The 17,177-nt window shown below is 48.4% G+C and overlaps 1 protein-coding gene and 1 long non-coding RNA gene across 5 annotated transcripts in view; both read right to left on the reverse strand.

The window, feature by feature from the left end:
* The window catches only part of LOC132008111 (spermine oxidase), a 47,637-nt gene extending 45,524 nt beyond the window's left edge, over nt 1–2,113 (reverse strand). For 2 of the 4 annotated variants that reach the window (XM_059386497.1, XM_059386496.1), the window contains exon 1: nt 1,927–2,112. The gene's annotated coding sequence lies outside the window, so the exon portion shown is untranslated. Of the gene's footprint in view, nt 1–1,926 lie in introns of all 4 variants that reach the window. The other 2 variants (XM_059386495.1, XM_059386493.1) reach the window with 1 other exon arrangement.
* Nucleotides 2,114–5,336: 3,223 nt separating this feature from the next.
* LOC132008112 (uncharacterized) overlaps nt 5,337–17,177 on the reverse strand; it is a 63,538-nt gene continuing 51,697 nt past the window's right edge. Inside the window, exons 3-5 of the long non-coding RNA XR_009401546.1 lie at nt 10,829–11,024; nt 6,453–6,566; nt 5,337–5,608 (exon numbers count right to left, since the gene is read on the reverse strand). This is a non-coding gene — a long non-coding RNA (uncharacterized LOC132008112). The remainder of the gene's footprint in view (nt 5,609–6,452; nt 6,567–10,828; nt 11,025–17,177) is intronic.

Below are 17,177 nucleotides of genomic sequence, written 5' to 3' on the forward strand. Positions count from 1 at the left end.
GAGATAGATCTTGCTAGATGTGGGAATGGAGGCAAAGGGAGGAGCTGGTGCCACCTGTTCCTGTCTTTAAAGGTGGGTGGGTTATGGGCTGTTTAGAGAAATGGGAAGGCCCACAGAGGGTCACCTTTGGAGAGTGCAGTCAGGGTTTTGTGTCATCCATATGAAGTTTTCATACCTATGAGACATCCAGGACACCCCAAATCAACAGATGGGCAGCGAGATAGAGAAGCTGGAGCCAGTGACAAAATTTGCTACTTAAAATCCTGAGAAGGAAACTGATGTACACTTAAGATCAGTGTGTTTGTAAACTACTGCTTGATTTTAAAAATCCTAAGAAAGAATGAGAGCTGGGAAGTTAGGTAAATAGTAGGGAGTCAGGACAGAGGAGGGACTGAGGACAAAGCCCTGGGATCTTACAACATTTAGAGCTGAGTGAAGGAGTTGTCCCCAAAGATCCCTAAAGATGGCATAGCCAGGGAAGGAGAAGGAAAACCAGAAGTCAAGAGAGGATATTGATTCTAAAGGAGAAAAGATCAATAAAACCAAGCGGGGGTCAAGGAAGACCTGCTTGTGGGGGTGTGGAAATCCCTGGAAACCTTGACTGGGGCAGTTTCAGTGAAGTGCTAGGACAGAAGCAAAGGAATGTGCTCCAGCAGGTGCAGACAGCTCTTCGGAGAAGTTCTGCTGTGAAGAGAAGTGGAGAAGTAGGTGTGTAAGGGAGGAAAAATGAAGGATGAAGGGGGGAAAAAAAGGGAGGGGCTATAACTGTGGGAAGGAGGGTGTCAAGAAGTGTTCTTACCCAGGAAAAAAGAAGACACTTCTAACACTGGAGAGAGGGGAAGTAATCCAGGAGTGAGGGACAAGGAGCAGACCACCTTGGAGCCCAAGTGGCAGACTGGGTCTGTGGAAGGAACTGAGATGCTTCCTCCCCACCTCACAAGAAGGAAGGGGGGCAGAAGTGCCAGATTACAAACACAGGGCCTTCCCCGCACACACTTTCAGTCGCATGCCTACCTAACCTTCTATTCATGTCCACTCCAACGACCCCTGGAGCACCTGCTGAACATCAGGCTGCGCGTCCCACAGACGGCAGGGCATGTGTCACCACCAGCAGGTTCGACAAACTACCTGTGGGTACATCTCACCATTGGTGCCTGCCACTGCACTTACCTCATCGGGGCTGTGCCTCTTCCTAGTGCTAGCTCTGAGGGGGTACACGCGCCCCTCACCTCCCCTACCAGAGCCCCAGCCCCCAGCCCCAAGGCAGCCGCCTCTCTCAGCCCCTCCCCCCAAAGTGAGCGCTCAGTACAGCCTACCCCTTTTCCAAGCTGGCTCCCTAGTTGGCCCTTCGGAGAGAGCTGCTCCCCACCCTACCCGCCGCTCCCCCCCCTTAGACCACCCGGACAGCCGGAGGGAGGGCGCCCCGGCCTCTCCCCGTGTCCCGGCCGTCGCCCCGGCATCTTCTCTTCTCTCCCCAGCGCCCACCCCCTGGACCGCCCGAGTCGTCGCGGGGCGCCGGCGCCCGGCTTTGTCTGCGCCCACCGAGCGCGCCCGCGGGGCGCCCGGGACGCTCCCCTGCCGCACGCAGCTCCGGAGGTCCGGCCTGCCCTCCACCGCCGTGCGCTGGCCTGGCCAGCGCAGCCCCCCGCCCGGGGATCACCGCACCCGGCCGGACCACCGCTTCCCCGGACGCGAGCGAGGGGGGCGCGGCGCCCACCGCTCTCCGCGAGACTCCTGCCGGCTGCCGCACACCCCAGCCCTCCCGCCCGAGCGCCGCGCTGGCCGCCGCAGCCCCCGGCCGCCGGAGCCCTCGGGGCCGCTCGGGGCCCCTCGCCTTCCCGTGGCTGCCGCAGCCCCTGCCGGCGCGAACGAAAGCTGGGGGGCTCGGGGCCGAGGGGCCAGGGGCCGGGAGCCGGCGCGCGGTACCTTTCCCTGCTGAGCCGGGGAAGTGAGTCTGCGGTAAGCGGCGCTCCAGCCTCGGCCTCCTCCGCCTCCCCTCCTCCTCCAGCCGCCTGGCTTCCTCCTCCAGCCGCCGCCGGGACCGTAGGGGCCCGAGCCAGCCGCTGCGGCCTGTGTGGAGCCCCGCTCCGCCTCGCGTCCCCGGCCCACCCCGCCGGGTCCGCCCGCGCCCGGCCCCCCCCCCTCCCCCTGCGCTCCGCCTCGGGGCGGGGACGCGCCGAGCTCCTCCCCGGCCGGGCTCGCCGGGGGCGGGGAAGCTGGGGCAGCGGGAGGCAAAGACCCGCCGGCCCCCGCCTCCGAAGCGTCCAACCCCGCGCTCCGCACCTGGGCCCGACACCCCCTTCTCTAGCCGGGCGCCAAACGTCCCCACTCAGGCCCAAAAGAACAGCAGCCAGCCCAGCCCGGCCCGCCCTGTCCTGGGCGTAACTCGGGCCGAGGCTGCCTGCGAGACGACCCGCAGAGCCAGAGCTCGGGCCTCGGTTTACCCGCGGAGTTCAGAACCCTGCTTTTGGAGGGAAGAGGCGTCCATCTCTCCTGCTGGAGCTGCCTTCACTCGCGCAGACCCGACACTGGATCTCGGTTGGAAACAGAGGGCTCGTCCCCAGGGGCTGCCACCAATCTCATTTTCTCCCCCACACCGGTGCCTCCACCGCTCCAGCCGCCTGCCACCACGCCTCTGAGACCTCCGTGCCTCAGTCGCCAACTCTAGACAGCGGGCGTTTGAGGGGTGTGGGGCAGGTGGCAGGGGGCGCTCACACCGCCACGGCCCATCCCTTTGCAGCCCGCGGAGCAGAGCTGGCCTTTCAGAAAACAGCCTTCAGTAGTACCCACTGCCTCATCGTCGATTTAATAAAAACCGAAGCAAATAGGTCGATTTAATAAAAACCGAAGCAAATAGGTGTGAAGGTCACTTTTTATTTTCTTTTAAAAATCGTAGTTATTTGGGGCGCCTGGGTGGCTCAGTGGGTTAAGCCGCTGCCTTCGGCTCAGGTCATGATCTCAGAGTCCTGGGATCGAGTCCCGCATCGGGCTCTCTGCTCAGCAGAGAGCCTGCTTCCCTCTCTCTCTCTCTCTCTCTCTGCCTGCCTCTCCATCTACTTGTGATTTCTCTCTGTCAAATAAATAAATAAAATCTTTTTAAAAAATCGTAGTTATTTGGAAATTACTTATTCCCTATTTGAGATCCTGCAAGCACTGTTCTGATCCCTTGTGCAGTTTTTCCTCTGTGCTCTTTTTTTTTTTTTTTAAGATTTTTATTTATTTGACAGAGATCACAAGTGGGCAGAGAGGCAGGCAGGGAGAAAGAGAGAGAGAGAGAGAGGAGGAAACAGGCTCCCCTCTGAGCAGGGAGCCCAATGCAGGGCTCGATCCCAGGACCCTGGGACCATGACCTGAGCTGAAGGCAGAGGCCTTAACCCACTGAGCCACCCAGGCGCCCCTCTCTGTGCTCTTTTAAGGGGCAAGGTCACTTGGTCTAGTACCATTTCATTCTGTTTAACCCTGTGAGCATCTCCAGGGCCTCCTGGAGCCCATAGAGACCAAGTCCAAGGGGTGGAAGTGTTGGGGGGAAGCCAGGCCCTTGTCCTGAACTGTCTTTCAGGCTGAGGAGGGTGCCTCATCTAACCTAGACCCTACAGGGGACCTGCCAGGCCCCAGTGCAGAGCATAAGTCCACACGGGTGGAGGCCTGGAGAACAGAGGTGTCTCTACAGAAGTGGGGTTTGATGTTCCTGGGCAGGAGGAACCCATGTGAGGATAGGCTTCAAGGCAGGGAGATGGTGAATTTTAGGTGAAGTTTCTTCTCAGCAGAAAAGTCCTGGTCAGTGCCCAGGCTAGTCCCTTCACCTAGAAAACCTTTCCGCTCCCTCCCTACCAATTCCTGTGTCCCCTTAGAGTTAAAGATCAGGTTAAATGTCACACCTTCCTCTGTGAATCCTTCCCTGTTACTGTGGAAGAGGAAGGTTTCTGAGTGGCTCTCAAAATTAACTTCCTGGGTTTAAATTTGGCCTCTATGTGGCCTCCCTGTGCTTCGGTTTCCTCATCTGTGAGATGGAATTAATAAATAATACCTACTCCAAAGAGTCATTGTATTAAATAAAAACATTAATGCGGATTTGACGAATGATGAAAAACTACTCAGATTGGTTTGGTGTAAGCAAGTAGGACATACGTACGCTCGCATGAGAGAAGATGCCCATGGTCTGCCTGATCTGGGTACCAAGAGGCTTTAAAAATACCGTCAAGACTTAGTCTTCCCTTCCCCATCTCTCTTCTCTGTTTCTTGCTGTGGCAAGATGGCTACCAGGGCTTCTAAGTCCACCTTCACAGCTCAAGTCCTCATTTCTTTCAACTGTCCTACCAAAAAGCCAAAGTTACACCAAGTTGGCTCCACCTGGATCACATATCATTGTTTGGGCCTGAATCACATGCCCAGCCCTGGAGTCGGTCCATTCCAAACCACAGGGATGCGGAGTGAGGAAGGGTGATGTCAGGGCACTGTTTACAATTAGAAGGTGAATGGGTCCAGAGCTGTGTGCCAAGCACACAGAGAGTTCACAAAAATATATATATACTTGGCCCTTGTGGAGAGCCCTCGTCATTTCAGGGGTGCCCAGTAGCTTTTGAACATCCTTCTGAGTTTGGGGAATTTTCCATGTCACGAATCCTGTACCTCCTCCTCCAAAGCCAAATTGCTCTTTCCTACTCTCCTGTGCAGCAGGGGTGCTGGCTTCACCGGGACCCTGCAACCAGACGCACCACTGAAGAGTTTTCTGAGGAAGTGAGCAATGTGAGGAAACAGGCGGCACCCAGAATCCACTGGGGAGGACAGTAGCAAGGATGGCACCCGAGGCTTCTCACTGTAGGGACTACTGTGGCAGGGATGCTAGAAGACTTGCCAAAGTTCGTTTCAGTTGCCTTTCGCTGCATAACCAACCACCCTCAAAACTTAGTGGGTTAAAACAATAATTTCTGATTTCTCAACTCTTTGGGTTCACTGGGCTCAGTTAGACAGTTCTTCTGCTGCATGCGCTGTTGGTTAGGGACATCAGCTGGAAGCCTGGCTGGGTCTGGAACAATCCAAATGGTTTCCCTCTCAATGGGACCTCTCCTGTAGAATGGCCTTAAGACATGGTAGGCTGGTTTCTCTCCTGGGGGAGATGAAAGAAGCCAGGCCTCTTATAGACCTCGACCCAGAAGTACCATTTCATTATTTCTACCTCATTCTATTGGCTAAAGAAAGTCACAAAGCCAGCCCAGATTCAAGGGGGTGATAAATGGACTCCACCTCTTGATAGGAAGAGTGCAGTGTTGTATTAGTTTACTAGAACTGCTGCAACAAAGTCCCACAAAGTCCCACAAAGTTGATGGCTTAATCAACAGAAATTCATGCTCATGGTTCTGGAGGATGGAAGTTCAAGATCAAGGTGTCAGCAGGGTTGTTTCCCGATGTCTTCTGGTTTCCGATTTTAGCTGGCAATCTGGTGGTCATTAGCTTATAGATCATCACCCTGAGCTCTGTCCTCACCCCCTCATCTTCACACAAGTTCCCCTCTGTGCCTGTCCCTATTCTGTGTCCAAATTTCACCTCCTTACAAGGGCACCAGTGAATCAGGACTCATCCTAATAGCTTCATTTTTACCAGATTACCTCTGTAAAGACAAGATCTCCAAATAAGGTTATGTTTTGGGGTACTGGGAATTAGAACTCCAATACACCTGATGTATCTATGGGGGAAACATAATTCAACCCATAACAAAAGAGCATACACGAATGGGAGGATTCCTTGGTAGCCATCATAAAGATAATCTACCATGAAGCAGAAACCCCATACCTTACCTTTAAGAATGGATTTCTTGAGTACATGGTTTCGATTAGGGCCTGGAATTTTAAATGCTCCTTACAAATCATTCCACCACCACCAGCAGCCTTGAGTGCAACCTATTTCTCTATCCCCCCACACACCAAGGGGTCTTTGGAGCCTGATTGGTGCAAAGTGGACTGGAGCTAAGAAGTTTCCTCATTGTTTCCTCCCAGAACAATGAGGGGAAGGAGGTCAGGTGTAGGGATCTGACGAACCGTGAGGCCTTGTGCAAGTTTGACAATCTCCCTTTTGTCATCCTTAAAATGGGGGTAATGTTAGGCCCCTGTCACTCAGGGTTGTGGTGAGGATTAAAAAGAATAAAGGATATAAAAATTGATGTCCAAGCCATCAGTTCCCCTCCAGATATCACTGGTTATTAGCATCAGTCTCTGTCACCTCCATACAGCTGATCTAGACTCAGCTTTGTGTTGAAACATTAGTAAAGCATTGATCACAGTCAGACTTCACATGTGTGGAGCACTTTCTAGTTTACCAAGTACTTCCACACCCACCACCACAGGGAGATACCAGAGTAATGAAAAAGAGCTTTAAGAAATGTATCAGTTGTAAGTAATGCTGGCTTCTATAAGAAATAGATCCAAGAATACAGCAGTTCAAACATAATATCTTACCTATGCAATAAAGAGGTATTCCCATTTCTTAATGGCTTTCCTCCACGTTGTGATTCAGGGATCTAGGCTCATTCCAACACGTGCCTCCAGCAACCATTAGGGTCTTGCAGTCACCTGCACAAAGCCAGCAGCAGAAGAGAGCCTTCGCTTGAAAACTGAGATCACTTCTACTCACACACCATTGGCCAAAACCAGTCTCATGGTCATACCTAACTACATGGGAGCCTGGGAATTACACTCAAGATGGGAATCCAGGAAGGGTAGGAAAGTGATTTTTGGTGAACAGCCAGCAGTCCCCACAATGAGGGAGCTTTTTAAAGTTCTGGAATGGATGGGTCATATATCCCCAAGGAAATATCATTCCAGGTTGGAAGATACAGTGGGTTGACCTACTGGCCACAATTCACTTCCTTATGTAGTATTTTGCCTCCATATTCTTGTCACAACTCAGGTGGAGTATATTTTCCCACCCACCAATGTCAGGCTTGAGTAAAATCAAGTAGAAGTGGTAATAGGTCTGTTTGGAGCCTCCACTTGAAGAGTTCCTGCATGGTTCCACCTCCACCTTCATTAGAAACATTCCCCTGCATAGCCACTGCCCTTCAGCCCAGGACTGCAGAATGAACACTCAAGCAGCAGACCAGCACTCAGACTCTCCTAGACCATATCTCGAAGCACCTATCTGATCCAAGCCTAGATCAGCAAATGCCCCAGCCAACTTGTAGACACAGGACCTCAGCAGAGTCATCCCAGGCAACACACATACCCATGAGAAATGAATACTAATTGTTGTATGCCACTGAGGTCTCGTGGTTGTTACACAGCACCGTTGCGACAATAGCCAACTGATAGAGACAAAGAAGAATCTCGCCTACCCAGGCTTTTTGAAAGTTACATCAATTCCAACTGACTGAAGAATGAATTAAACAACAAGAGACTACATGGCTTAAAACCAGACCTACATAACCTTGCAGTACGTGAATACTGCGTCTGAAGTCAAGGCCACACTGTATGCTTCTGCCTGTCCTCTCCACAGATCCTGACCGGCGTCTTTAGGTTTCTCCGCCAGGATAGGAGTCCCTGTTCTTCAGCCAAAAACTTTGGCTACCATACAGTTGTCCCAATGGAACAAGGATGTATCGATGAAAAGACATGAACAGACCCAGGCACAGAATACAAGTTCCATCGGTGTGGGTAAGCCTACAACTGTAGACACCCAGGAGCAGGAGACCGTGCAGTGGGCTCTGATAGACAGACTAGCAGGAGTGGCCCTCAGGTCCCCCTGAAGAAAGCCAGCTGCTGCTGTGACCACCCCCATCAAGCTGAGGTTCCCAACAGGTGTGCTCTAGCAGGTCTTCTCAGATGGCACGCCAAGCCCCTGGAGACCTCGTGAAAATGCAGGTTCTGATTCAGCAGGTCTGGGGTGGGGCTTGAGATTTAGCTGGAACTGCTGCCCCCGGTCCTCAGACCTCACTTTGAGTGTCAGATCTCCAGAGAAATGGTAGGAGTCTCAACACACACTAGGATATCTTGGGAAGCTTTTGAAAGCACTGATGCCCAGGTCCTCCCCCACCCCCACCCCCTACCCCTGAACTGAAAGGCTCTGAAGTAAGGGGTCTGGGGAAAACCTGGGCACCCTAGCCATCCCACTGTGTAGCCACTGCTCTAAAAGCACCCCTCACTGTTCTCAGGGGGCATGTACTGTCTTGCCTCCTCTCCACATTTCTAGAGGCTCCGGCTTTCTGCTTGCCCACTCTTTATCCTACCATGTAAGGGAATCAAATGTTTTTAAAAAGTGATTCCCATGTTGTGAAAGACATCTTGAAAAGGCAGCATAGGGAGGCAAAAAATGGAGTTCTTTAAATTGGACAAATCCCCTTTTGAAAATCTCACTCTCCTGCCCTTCTTTTCCTTACTCACCATTGCCAAGGGCAGACGGTCCCCAGTGTTCCTTCCATCCACTGGAAAGCCGACTGACAGGCTGAGCAGGACCTTAACTAACCCAAAATCCAGCGTGAGTACATGGGAGAGGTTTGCTTTTTAACTAGGATAATTTAATAGCCGTTTTAGAGCAAAACAAGGGTAGAAACAGACAGGTGGGCTTAAACTTTACGTGAATTTTTGAGGTGAAATCCCAGACTTCAGAATATTGCAGAGTTTGCTACTGATGGCCTCTAGGTAGGAGTTGAGGGTGGGGACCAACGTTTGGAGGGCTTAAAAGGGTTGGCAGATTTAGCAAAGAAAAATACAGGGCACTCAGTTCAGTCTGAATCTCAGACAAACAAGGAATCATTTGTTCCCAGAAGCATGGGCCCCAGTCACACGCCCTGAGAGTGAGTGGCACTGCTGAGCCCCCCGCCCTCCCCTAAGCCCAGGTCTGTCTAGTAGGTGTACAGTGTACAGTCAGGCCATGAGGCAGACCCTGGTGAGCTCCAGATGACCTCAGGAATTCCGAGAATCCTCTGGAAGCATCAAAGGGCATCCGCCTAGACTCTTGGCTTATGTGGATTTTGTTTGTTCCTTGGTTTTTTGTTTGACAATCTTTGCGTGCTTGGGCCCTATGCTCAGAGTTTAGAAGTCAGGTCCTGGGCCAGCACCTTGAAAACAGGGGGCATCATTTTCTTAGGCTTGGGTCCTCCAGACCTCGATTTAAATGCCCATCACCACCCCCCTCTGTCTCCCCACAGGTCTGGCCTGACCCCTGCTGCTCTCCCCACTCACACCACAAACCCCAGGAAACCTCGTCAATCTCCAGTCTAACCCTGACCAGTGCCACTGCACTGGATTTGGGGAAACCAAGAAAAACAAACTTAAGTGTGGGTCTCAAGTCACATGAATTAGGAAGGAGGGGCCCAAGCAGGAGAGGGGAGCAGAAGGAATGCGGTAAATGGTGACCCAATCCACAATTCCTTTACCTTCTCTGCTCCTAATTCCTTCATGTAGAAATGGGCATGATAAGTAAGCTGCCTTCTGACATTATTTCTCTCGGCACTGTCCTTCTCGCTTCTAAGACCCCTACACCCCACAAAACCCTTGAGGAACTGTGCTTTGGGCACTCAGTTGCAGTCAGGAGATTGTTCCTGAGCCCTGAGTTTGGGCCAAGCATGCTGGCCATGGAGCTCAGCAGCAGGGGGAGATGACCTTGGCCCAGCTGACTGCCCACAGCATCCCAGACATCGGAGCAGAACAGACCAGGACCTCCTGGTTCTGGTGAAGCCAATTGACCTGGTCATGGTTGAATGTGTGTGCCTGTGTGTGTGTGTGTGTGTGTGTATGTGTCAACATCCTGGTCCCCACCCCACCCTGGGGGGCTGTGGACAGCCTCACTGACCACAACGCACTGTGTCAGCGACAAGTAAACAGGATGGATTGATTGCTGACTCCATAAACAGATAGATGCCAGTCACCATCTAAACAGGAAAGAAAACACAGAACCCGTGGGAAGAGGAGGCTTCACTATTCTCTGTGACATAGGAGAGAAGGGGAAGGAGACAGAGAGAGAGAGACACTGATGGACACAGGGGTGAAGGAGAAGAGTCACAGACCCAGCAACACGGGCACCACCAAACCCACAGTTTGGGGATTGCTGTTTCTATCAGCTGCTTTGTGCCCCCCAAGGTGCCCCTACTTGCCAAGTTCCCCTGCCTTGGACTAGTCACCCCAACTCTGACCTCCCGTCCTCCTCCCATGGAGGCCTCCGCACCCTCCTACAGGCCCTGCTCAGATGGTAGCTTGTCCTAAGACATCCTCAAGGATAAACCATCCCCAGGGCTCCCTCTCTTTTGCACAGAAAAGTTCCAAAGTATGTCTCCAGTCAGATATATTCCAAGAGGCTCATCTTCTCTCTTTTTGGGCCACTACCAAGTCCCACATCGTAGGATGTACGATTTTTCCCATTTTCAAATAGAAACACTGAGCCCTTGGAGCGCTTGGGTGGCTCAGTGGGTTAAGCCTCTGCCTTCGGCTCAGGTCATGATCTCAAGGTCCTGGAATCAAGCCCCGCATCAGGCTCTCTGCTCAGCAGGGAGCCTGCTTCCCCCTCTCTCTCTCTGCCTGCTGCTCTGCCTACTTGTGATCTCTGTCTCTGTCAAATAACAAATAAAATCTTTTAAAAAAAAGAAAAGAAAAGAAACACTGAGCCCTTTATGGATCCATCCAAGGTCACCCCCAAATGAGAAACAAATTTAGCCTCCTGCATCGTAGCCTTTCAGCTCCCACCCTCTTTCCTGGTCCACTTATGGCTGACCTTTCTTGGCCTGCCCCAACCGCCACCGGGTCTCGCTAGTAATGTGTCTTGATGGAAGCCCTGGGGGGGAGGGGGGGTGACTGAGGTAGGGGGTGGCTAGGGCTGCCAACTTCCTGGGAGGAGCACTTACCCACGAAACAGACCATCCTCTGAGTCACTGGGACGACTGGAGATCCTGGAGGTTGGGAGAGGCTGACTCATCCTTGTCTCTATTTCGTCAGGAAAGGAAGAGGCCTCACATATGGGGGAATGGCTGTTGTTTTCCCCACGGAACTGAAAACTGCAATGGAGCCATGTGGAAAGATGGAGCAGGCCCCAAGAAGGTTCTGGAGAGAGAGAGAGAGAGTCCGGGGTCCTTTCAAACCACCGTGGACAGGAAACTCAATATTCAAATATAGACTCCAAAAAAAGTACACTTGAAAGATGTTTGTCTTGTGAAATAATCACCCATTAGAAAGCCCAGAGTTCCTTTAAAGGGCCTTCCAGTCCTGTCAGTCTCCAGGGCTTGCTTCCAGATCCATCAGGGAGCTCACAGCACTAGAAATGTTTGCCCGCCATCACCTCCGAGTGGCAGGTCATCCCCAGGTCCCCTTGGCTCCTTTACGCTAGTTCTGAGCTTCTCAAACTCTCAGAATCACCTGGAGAGCTTGTGACAAACACAGGTGGGTACAAAGGTGGGTAGGGCCCCACCCCCGTGTGTTTGACTCAGTGGGGTTGGGGTGGTTATTTGCATTTGGGGGTGGGTCAGGTCATTTGCATTTTAACAGGTTCCCAGGTGATGCTCCTGCTGCTGGTCCAGGAGTGTGTGAGGCCCACCTGCCTGAGCTCCCTGCCAGGGAAAGTCACTCCACACCTCCTTGTCACTGGTTTCCACTGATGTCTGGACCTCAGGGCTCCACAGGGCACTCTGCCTTGCCGGGTAGATCCATGGCACTTCCTGAGGGAGGGTGTTGCCTTTCCCACCTCTGCCACGACTTGTTCACAAGTTCTCTGTGCCCAGACTTCTAGCAGCCCCGCGTGGGCCCAGCTCAGCTCAGAAAGCTGACCCCATCGCCTTCCCACCACCAAACTTCAGCCCCACCGCCCACTCTCTCACCCATGCTCCTCAAGAATGGAGTGTCTGCTCCCACCTCAGGCCATTCATGCCACCCATGTCCCTCCTCCTTCAGTTCTCTATCCTCTCCTATGCCTTTCCTTACCCCCTCTAATGGGAAGAGTGGATCATTCCCATAAGCATACAAACATTTTCTAGAATCTCTCATCTATTAAAAATGGGGGCTCGGGGTGGTGGGTGAGGGGCACCTGGGTGGCTCAGTGGGCTGAACGTCTAGCTCTTGGTTTCGGGTCTGGTCATGATCTGGATGTCATGAGATCAAGCCCTGTGTCAGGCTCCATACTTAGCAGAGTCAGCTTGAGGTTCTCTCCCTCTCCTTCTGCTCCTTCCCCTAATCTCACTCTCTCTCTCTCTAAAATAAATACAATTTTTTTTTTTTAAACAGGGAGTGAGCTACCCTAGGCCACCTCATCTGCCTCTAACTATCCCCCATCTCCCTAATATTCACAGCAAAATTTCTTCAAAATATTGGGGATAGTTCCCATAGCCACTTTCTCCTTCCTGACCCACTTGAGTCTCTCCCCCTTACTTAGTACTTAATACTTAGTACTTAGTACTCCACTGGAACCCAGCACTCCCACATTACCAGATCCCAGGCCTCACCTCAGTCGGTCTCTCAGAAACCTTTGAGACCACTGACTGCTGCCTCTTACTGGGAAAACCTTTTGCTCATGGCTTCTTTGGCCCCACTTCTTGGAGGGTTGGAGGGCCCTGGTCTCCCCCCCCCCTTTCTCTAGCCTCGTGGTGTCAACATGCTGTCTGCTGAGTCTGTGTCTACAGCTCATGATCAGTCCCTCCCTTGAGCTTGGATTTTATCCAACTACCTTTAGCATCTCAAACCCAACATGCCCAAACAAAACTCTTGTTTTCCCCTACCCTGGTTGGAGGAGAGGGTATATAGCAGAAAATTCATCATCTTTAAGTGTACCATTTGGTGGTTTTAAGTATGTTCCCAGTGTTGTGCAACCATCACCACTATTCATTTCCAGAACTTTTCCATCATTCCAAACTGCAACTCTGTACCCATTAAATAATATTATTTAACATTATTCCCCCACCACACTCAGCCAGTGGTAACCACTATTCTTTCTGTCTCTATGAATTTGACTATGGAATGTACCTCATGTAAATGGAATATTTGTCTTTTGGTGTCTGCCTGCTGACAATTTCTTCCCTCTGTTTCTACCATCCCCCAATGCCCCGAGAAAACTCCCCAACAAATAAATTGGCAGTTGGCCAGCTCTGAGAAGGTTTCTGAGGTGTTCTTTGATTTTTTTTTCAGCGATTTGTTTTGCTGTATAAAATTTTTAAATATATAAAATAAAATAGCTGAAAAAGACGTAAGGCTATGCTCTTAGTTCTCAGATTTATCTTTGTTAACATTTCATGTCAGTTGCTTTGTCATTTTCAAATACAAGAAATAAAGCACTAGAATTCAAATTGTAATCTCCTTTTAACGCCCACCTTCAGAGGCAACAATAGATAAATTAAATATACATCATCTAGCCAATTTTTACAGTGCTCACTTAATCTATATCTCGTCTAGCCTGAGACACCATCCGTTGTAAGATGCACTATTATTTTAAGCCCCACTTAAAAAGAAAAACACTGACAATTAGACTACGATGCAACACTTTCTAATCTTGGATTTTTATTTCTCCTAATCTATTTTTATTTTTTAATTATTCGTCACTTACATATAACACCCATTGCTCATAACAAGTACCCTCCTTAATACCCATTGCCGATATAGCCCATCACCCACCCACCTCCCTCCATCAACCCTCAGTTTGCTCTCTGACCTTAAGAGTCTCTTATAGGGGCACCAGGGTGGCTCAGTTCATTAAGCATTGGACTCTTGAGTTTGGCTCAGTTGTGATCTCAGGGTCGTGGGATTCAGCCCCATGTCAGACCCCGAGCTGAAAGTGGAGTCTGCTAAGATTCTCTCTCTCCCTCTCCCTCTCCCTCTGCCCCTCCCCCACGCCCGCGCCCGCACGCGCTCTCTCTCTCTCTCTAATGGCTTGTTTCCCTCTTTTTTTTTTCCCTTCCTCTATATTCATCTGTTTTGTTTCCTAAATTCCATATACAAGTGAAATCATATAATATTTATCTTTCTCCAACTGACTTATTTCACTTAGCATCATACACTCTAGCTCATCCATATCATTGCAAATGGCAAGATTTCATCTTTTGGATGGCTGAGTAACGTAGATATAGATAGAGATAGAGATAGAGATCACATCTTCTTTATCCATTCATCAGTCAATAGACACTGGGGATCTTTCCATAACATGGCTATTATTGATAAGGCTGCTATAAATTTCAGGGTACATATACGACTTCCAATCTGTATTTTTGTATCCTTTGGGTGAATACCTAGTAGTGCAATTGCTAGATAGTAGGACAGCTCTATTTTTAACTTTTTGAGGAACCTCTATACTATTCTCCAGAGTGGCTGCACCAGTTTGCATTCTCACCAATGGTGTAAGAGAGTTCCTCTTTCTCCACATCCTCACCAACATCTGTTGTTTCCTGTGTTTATTTTTGCCATTCTGACAGGTATGAGGTGGTATCTTATGGTGGTTTTGATTTGTATTTCCCGAGACGTTGAGCATTAGATTTTTATTTAATACTTATTAAAAGGCCTCCTTGAGACCTCTTTAGATGTCTATTTTGTCATACCATATTTCCTGGAATTTAAAATATCATCAATTTTAAGATACAACCTGATTCAGAGACTTTTCAAAACTATCTTGGGGTCAAAGGATTATGGCTTATGATTCTTGTGCATAAATAAGAAGGACATATCAAGGAACATAAAATTGGTTAGGTATTCCTAAATTTTCACATCTAAAGTTCACTCTCCTGCATCACTTCTTAAAAAATTAGTGGAGGGGCGCCTGGGTGGCTCAGGGGGTTAAAGCCTCTGCCTTCAGCTCAGGTCATTATCCCAGGGTCCTGGGATCGAGCCTCACATCGGGCTCTCTGCTCAGCAGGGAGCCTGCTTCCTCCTCTCTATCTGCCTGCCTCTCTGCCTACTTGTGATCTCAGTCTGTCAAATAAATGAGTAAATAAGTTTAAAAAAATAAAAATAAAAAATTAGTGGACTTTTTAACAGTTTTAGATTTAAAGGGAAAATTGAGCAAAACATACAGTTTCCATATACCCTTTCACCCTTCCTCCCAATTTTTCCCAAAATTGTCCCAATTTTGAACATTTTGCATTATTGTGGTACATTTGTTTTCATTGTCTTCAATGTGGTACATTTGTTTTCATTGATGAGCCAATATTGATGCATTACTATTAACTAAATCTATAGTTTACATTAAGATTCACTCCTGGTGTTGTACATTTTATGGTTTGACAAATGTATAATGACACGTATCCACCATTGTGGTATCATACAGAATAACAGTCTCACTGTCCTAAAAATTCCCTATGCTCCAACTTCTTCCCCTCTCTTTCCCCACAAGCTCCTGGAAACCACTGATCTTTTTACTGTCTCTATAGTTTTGCCTTTTTTAGAATGTCATATAGTGGGAATCATACAGCATATAGATCATATTAGTATACAATAGTATAGTATTAAGATTGGCTTCTTTCACTCAACCTAAATGGTTAATTGGTCTTCAAACCATCTCAAAACAAAAAGGGGTGTCAGTGTCTCATCATACCACCAAATCATTATACTCTTTGGTGAGCTTATTCTATTTTTTGGTAAGTTTATTCTTTCTTTCTTTCTTTCTTTCTTTCTTTCTTTCTTTCTTTCTTTCTTTCTAAGTAGGCTCCATACCCAACATGGAGCCTAGTGCAGGGCTTGAACTCATGACCCTGAGATCATGACCGGAGCTGAGATCAAAAGTCTGATGCTTAACTAACTGAGACACATTGGTGCCCCTGTACTTTTTAACAATTTGAAAATTACTTTCCATACTAAAATGCAAATGCCCTGAGATGTTTAGAGGCTGTCTGTTTCATCATATGAATAAGGAGAGAACATTTGAAGAGGAGGAGAGAAAGGTTAGATGTATTCACCTAATCCAGTCCTTCTTGGTAAAGTAGGTGAAAAAGTCATCTGCCAAAAAGGAGAGAGAAGGCTGGGGAAATGGTTCTGGAAATTTGACATAACAACAACGAATGTTTTTGGTGTGTGTTGGGGGTGGGGGATTGCACACAAGTGTGTAATGAGCGTATCTACTTCCATGTCAAAGTAAATGAGATTATCAAATACCCTGAGGATGTCTCAATTTTTTCTTTTGGTTTTTTGTAAGGTATAAAATACATCCAGGAATGCTTACCCTTGTTAGATACAGTTCTGCAAGTTTTGAGACACATGTAAGTTATGTTATTGGCACCACAGTTGATATATAAAACAGTTCTATTACCCCAAAATATTCCCTCATGTCCCTTGATAGTTAATCCCTCCCCCTTCTCCAGCCTCTGAAAACCATTTGTTTGTTTTCTGTCCCCACAATTTTGCCTCTTCTGGAATAAATGGAATCACACAGTATGTAGCTTTTTGAGTCTGGCTTCTTTCATTTAGCCTAATGCATCTGAAATTCATCTATGTTGTGTATATTAGTACTTCATTCCTTTTCATTGCTGAGTAGTATTCCATTATATGGATATACCAGATTTTATTGTTCACTAGTTGAAGGACATATGGGTTATTACTTATTGGGAGACTATGAATAAAACTGTTATAAACATTTGCATATAGATTTATATGTGGACATAAGTTTTTATTTCATTTGCATAAATACTTAGAAGTTGGATCACTGGATCATATGACTATAGCGTCATAACATCTCAATAGTAGTTTTAATCTACTCTTCCACAATGGCTAATGATGTTGAGCATCTTGTCATGTGCTTTTTTATCACCTGTATATCTTCTTTTGTGAAGCATCTGTTCAAATCCTTGCCCGTTTTTTATTGAGTTGTTTGTTTTATCATTGAATTGAGACTTCTCTTTATATTCCACTTTTTGATCAGGAGAAGAGCCTTGAAATGATCCATTCATGTGTTTCCTTTAAGCTGTATTTTTCTCTCATGGCTTCCATCACATATTTCAAAATAAAGGTTGTCATGGTCTTTCTAATGGTACCAAATACACTGGCATTGAAATTACTTTTTCTCAACCTCCTAAAGCATTTGGTAGCAGGGTTTTGTTTTCCACTCAGAAGCTCTTGAGAATTGGGCAAATGGCGGAGCCAGGAAAAGGGAATGTGTCTGGTGTTAGAAAGTGAATATAGTGGAAAAATACATAAACTTGTTTACTTTTCTTTTTCTTTCTTTCTTTCTTTATTTATTTATTTATTTTCTTTCTTTTGCTCTTTGCCTATTTTTGCTTCTCAGCCCTTTCA

Source organism: Mustela nigripes, unplaced genomic scaffold (genome assembly GCF_022355385.1).
Source record: "Mustela nigripes isolate SB6536 unplaced genomic scaffold, MUSNIG.SB6536 HiC_scaffold_75, whole genome shotgun sequence".
NCBI lineage: Eukaryota > Metazoa > Chordata > Mammalia > Carnivora > Mustelidae > Mustela > Mustela nigripes.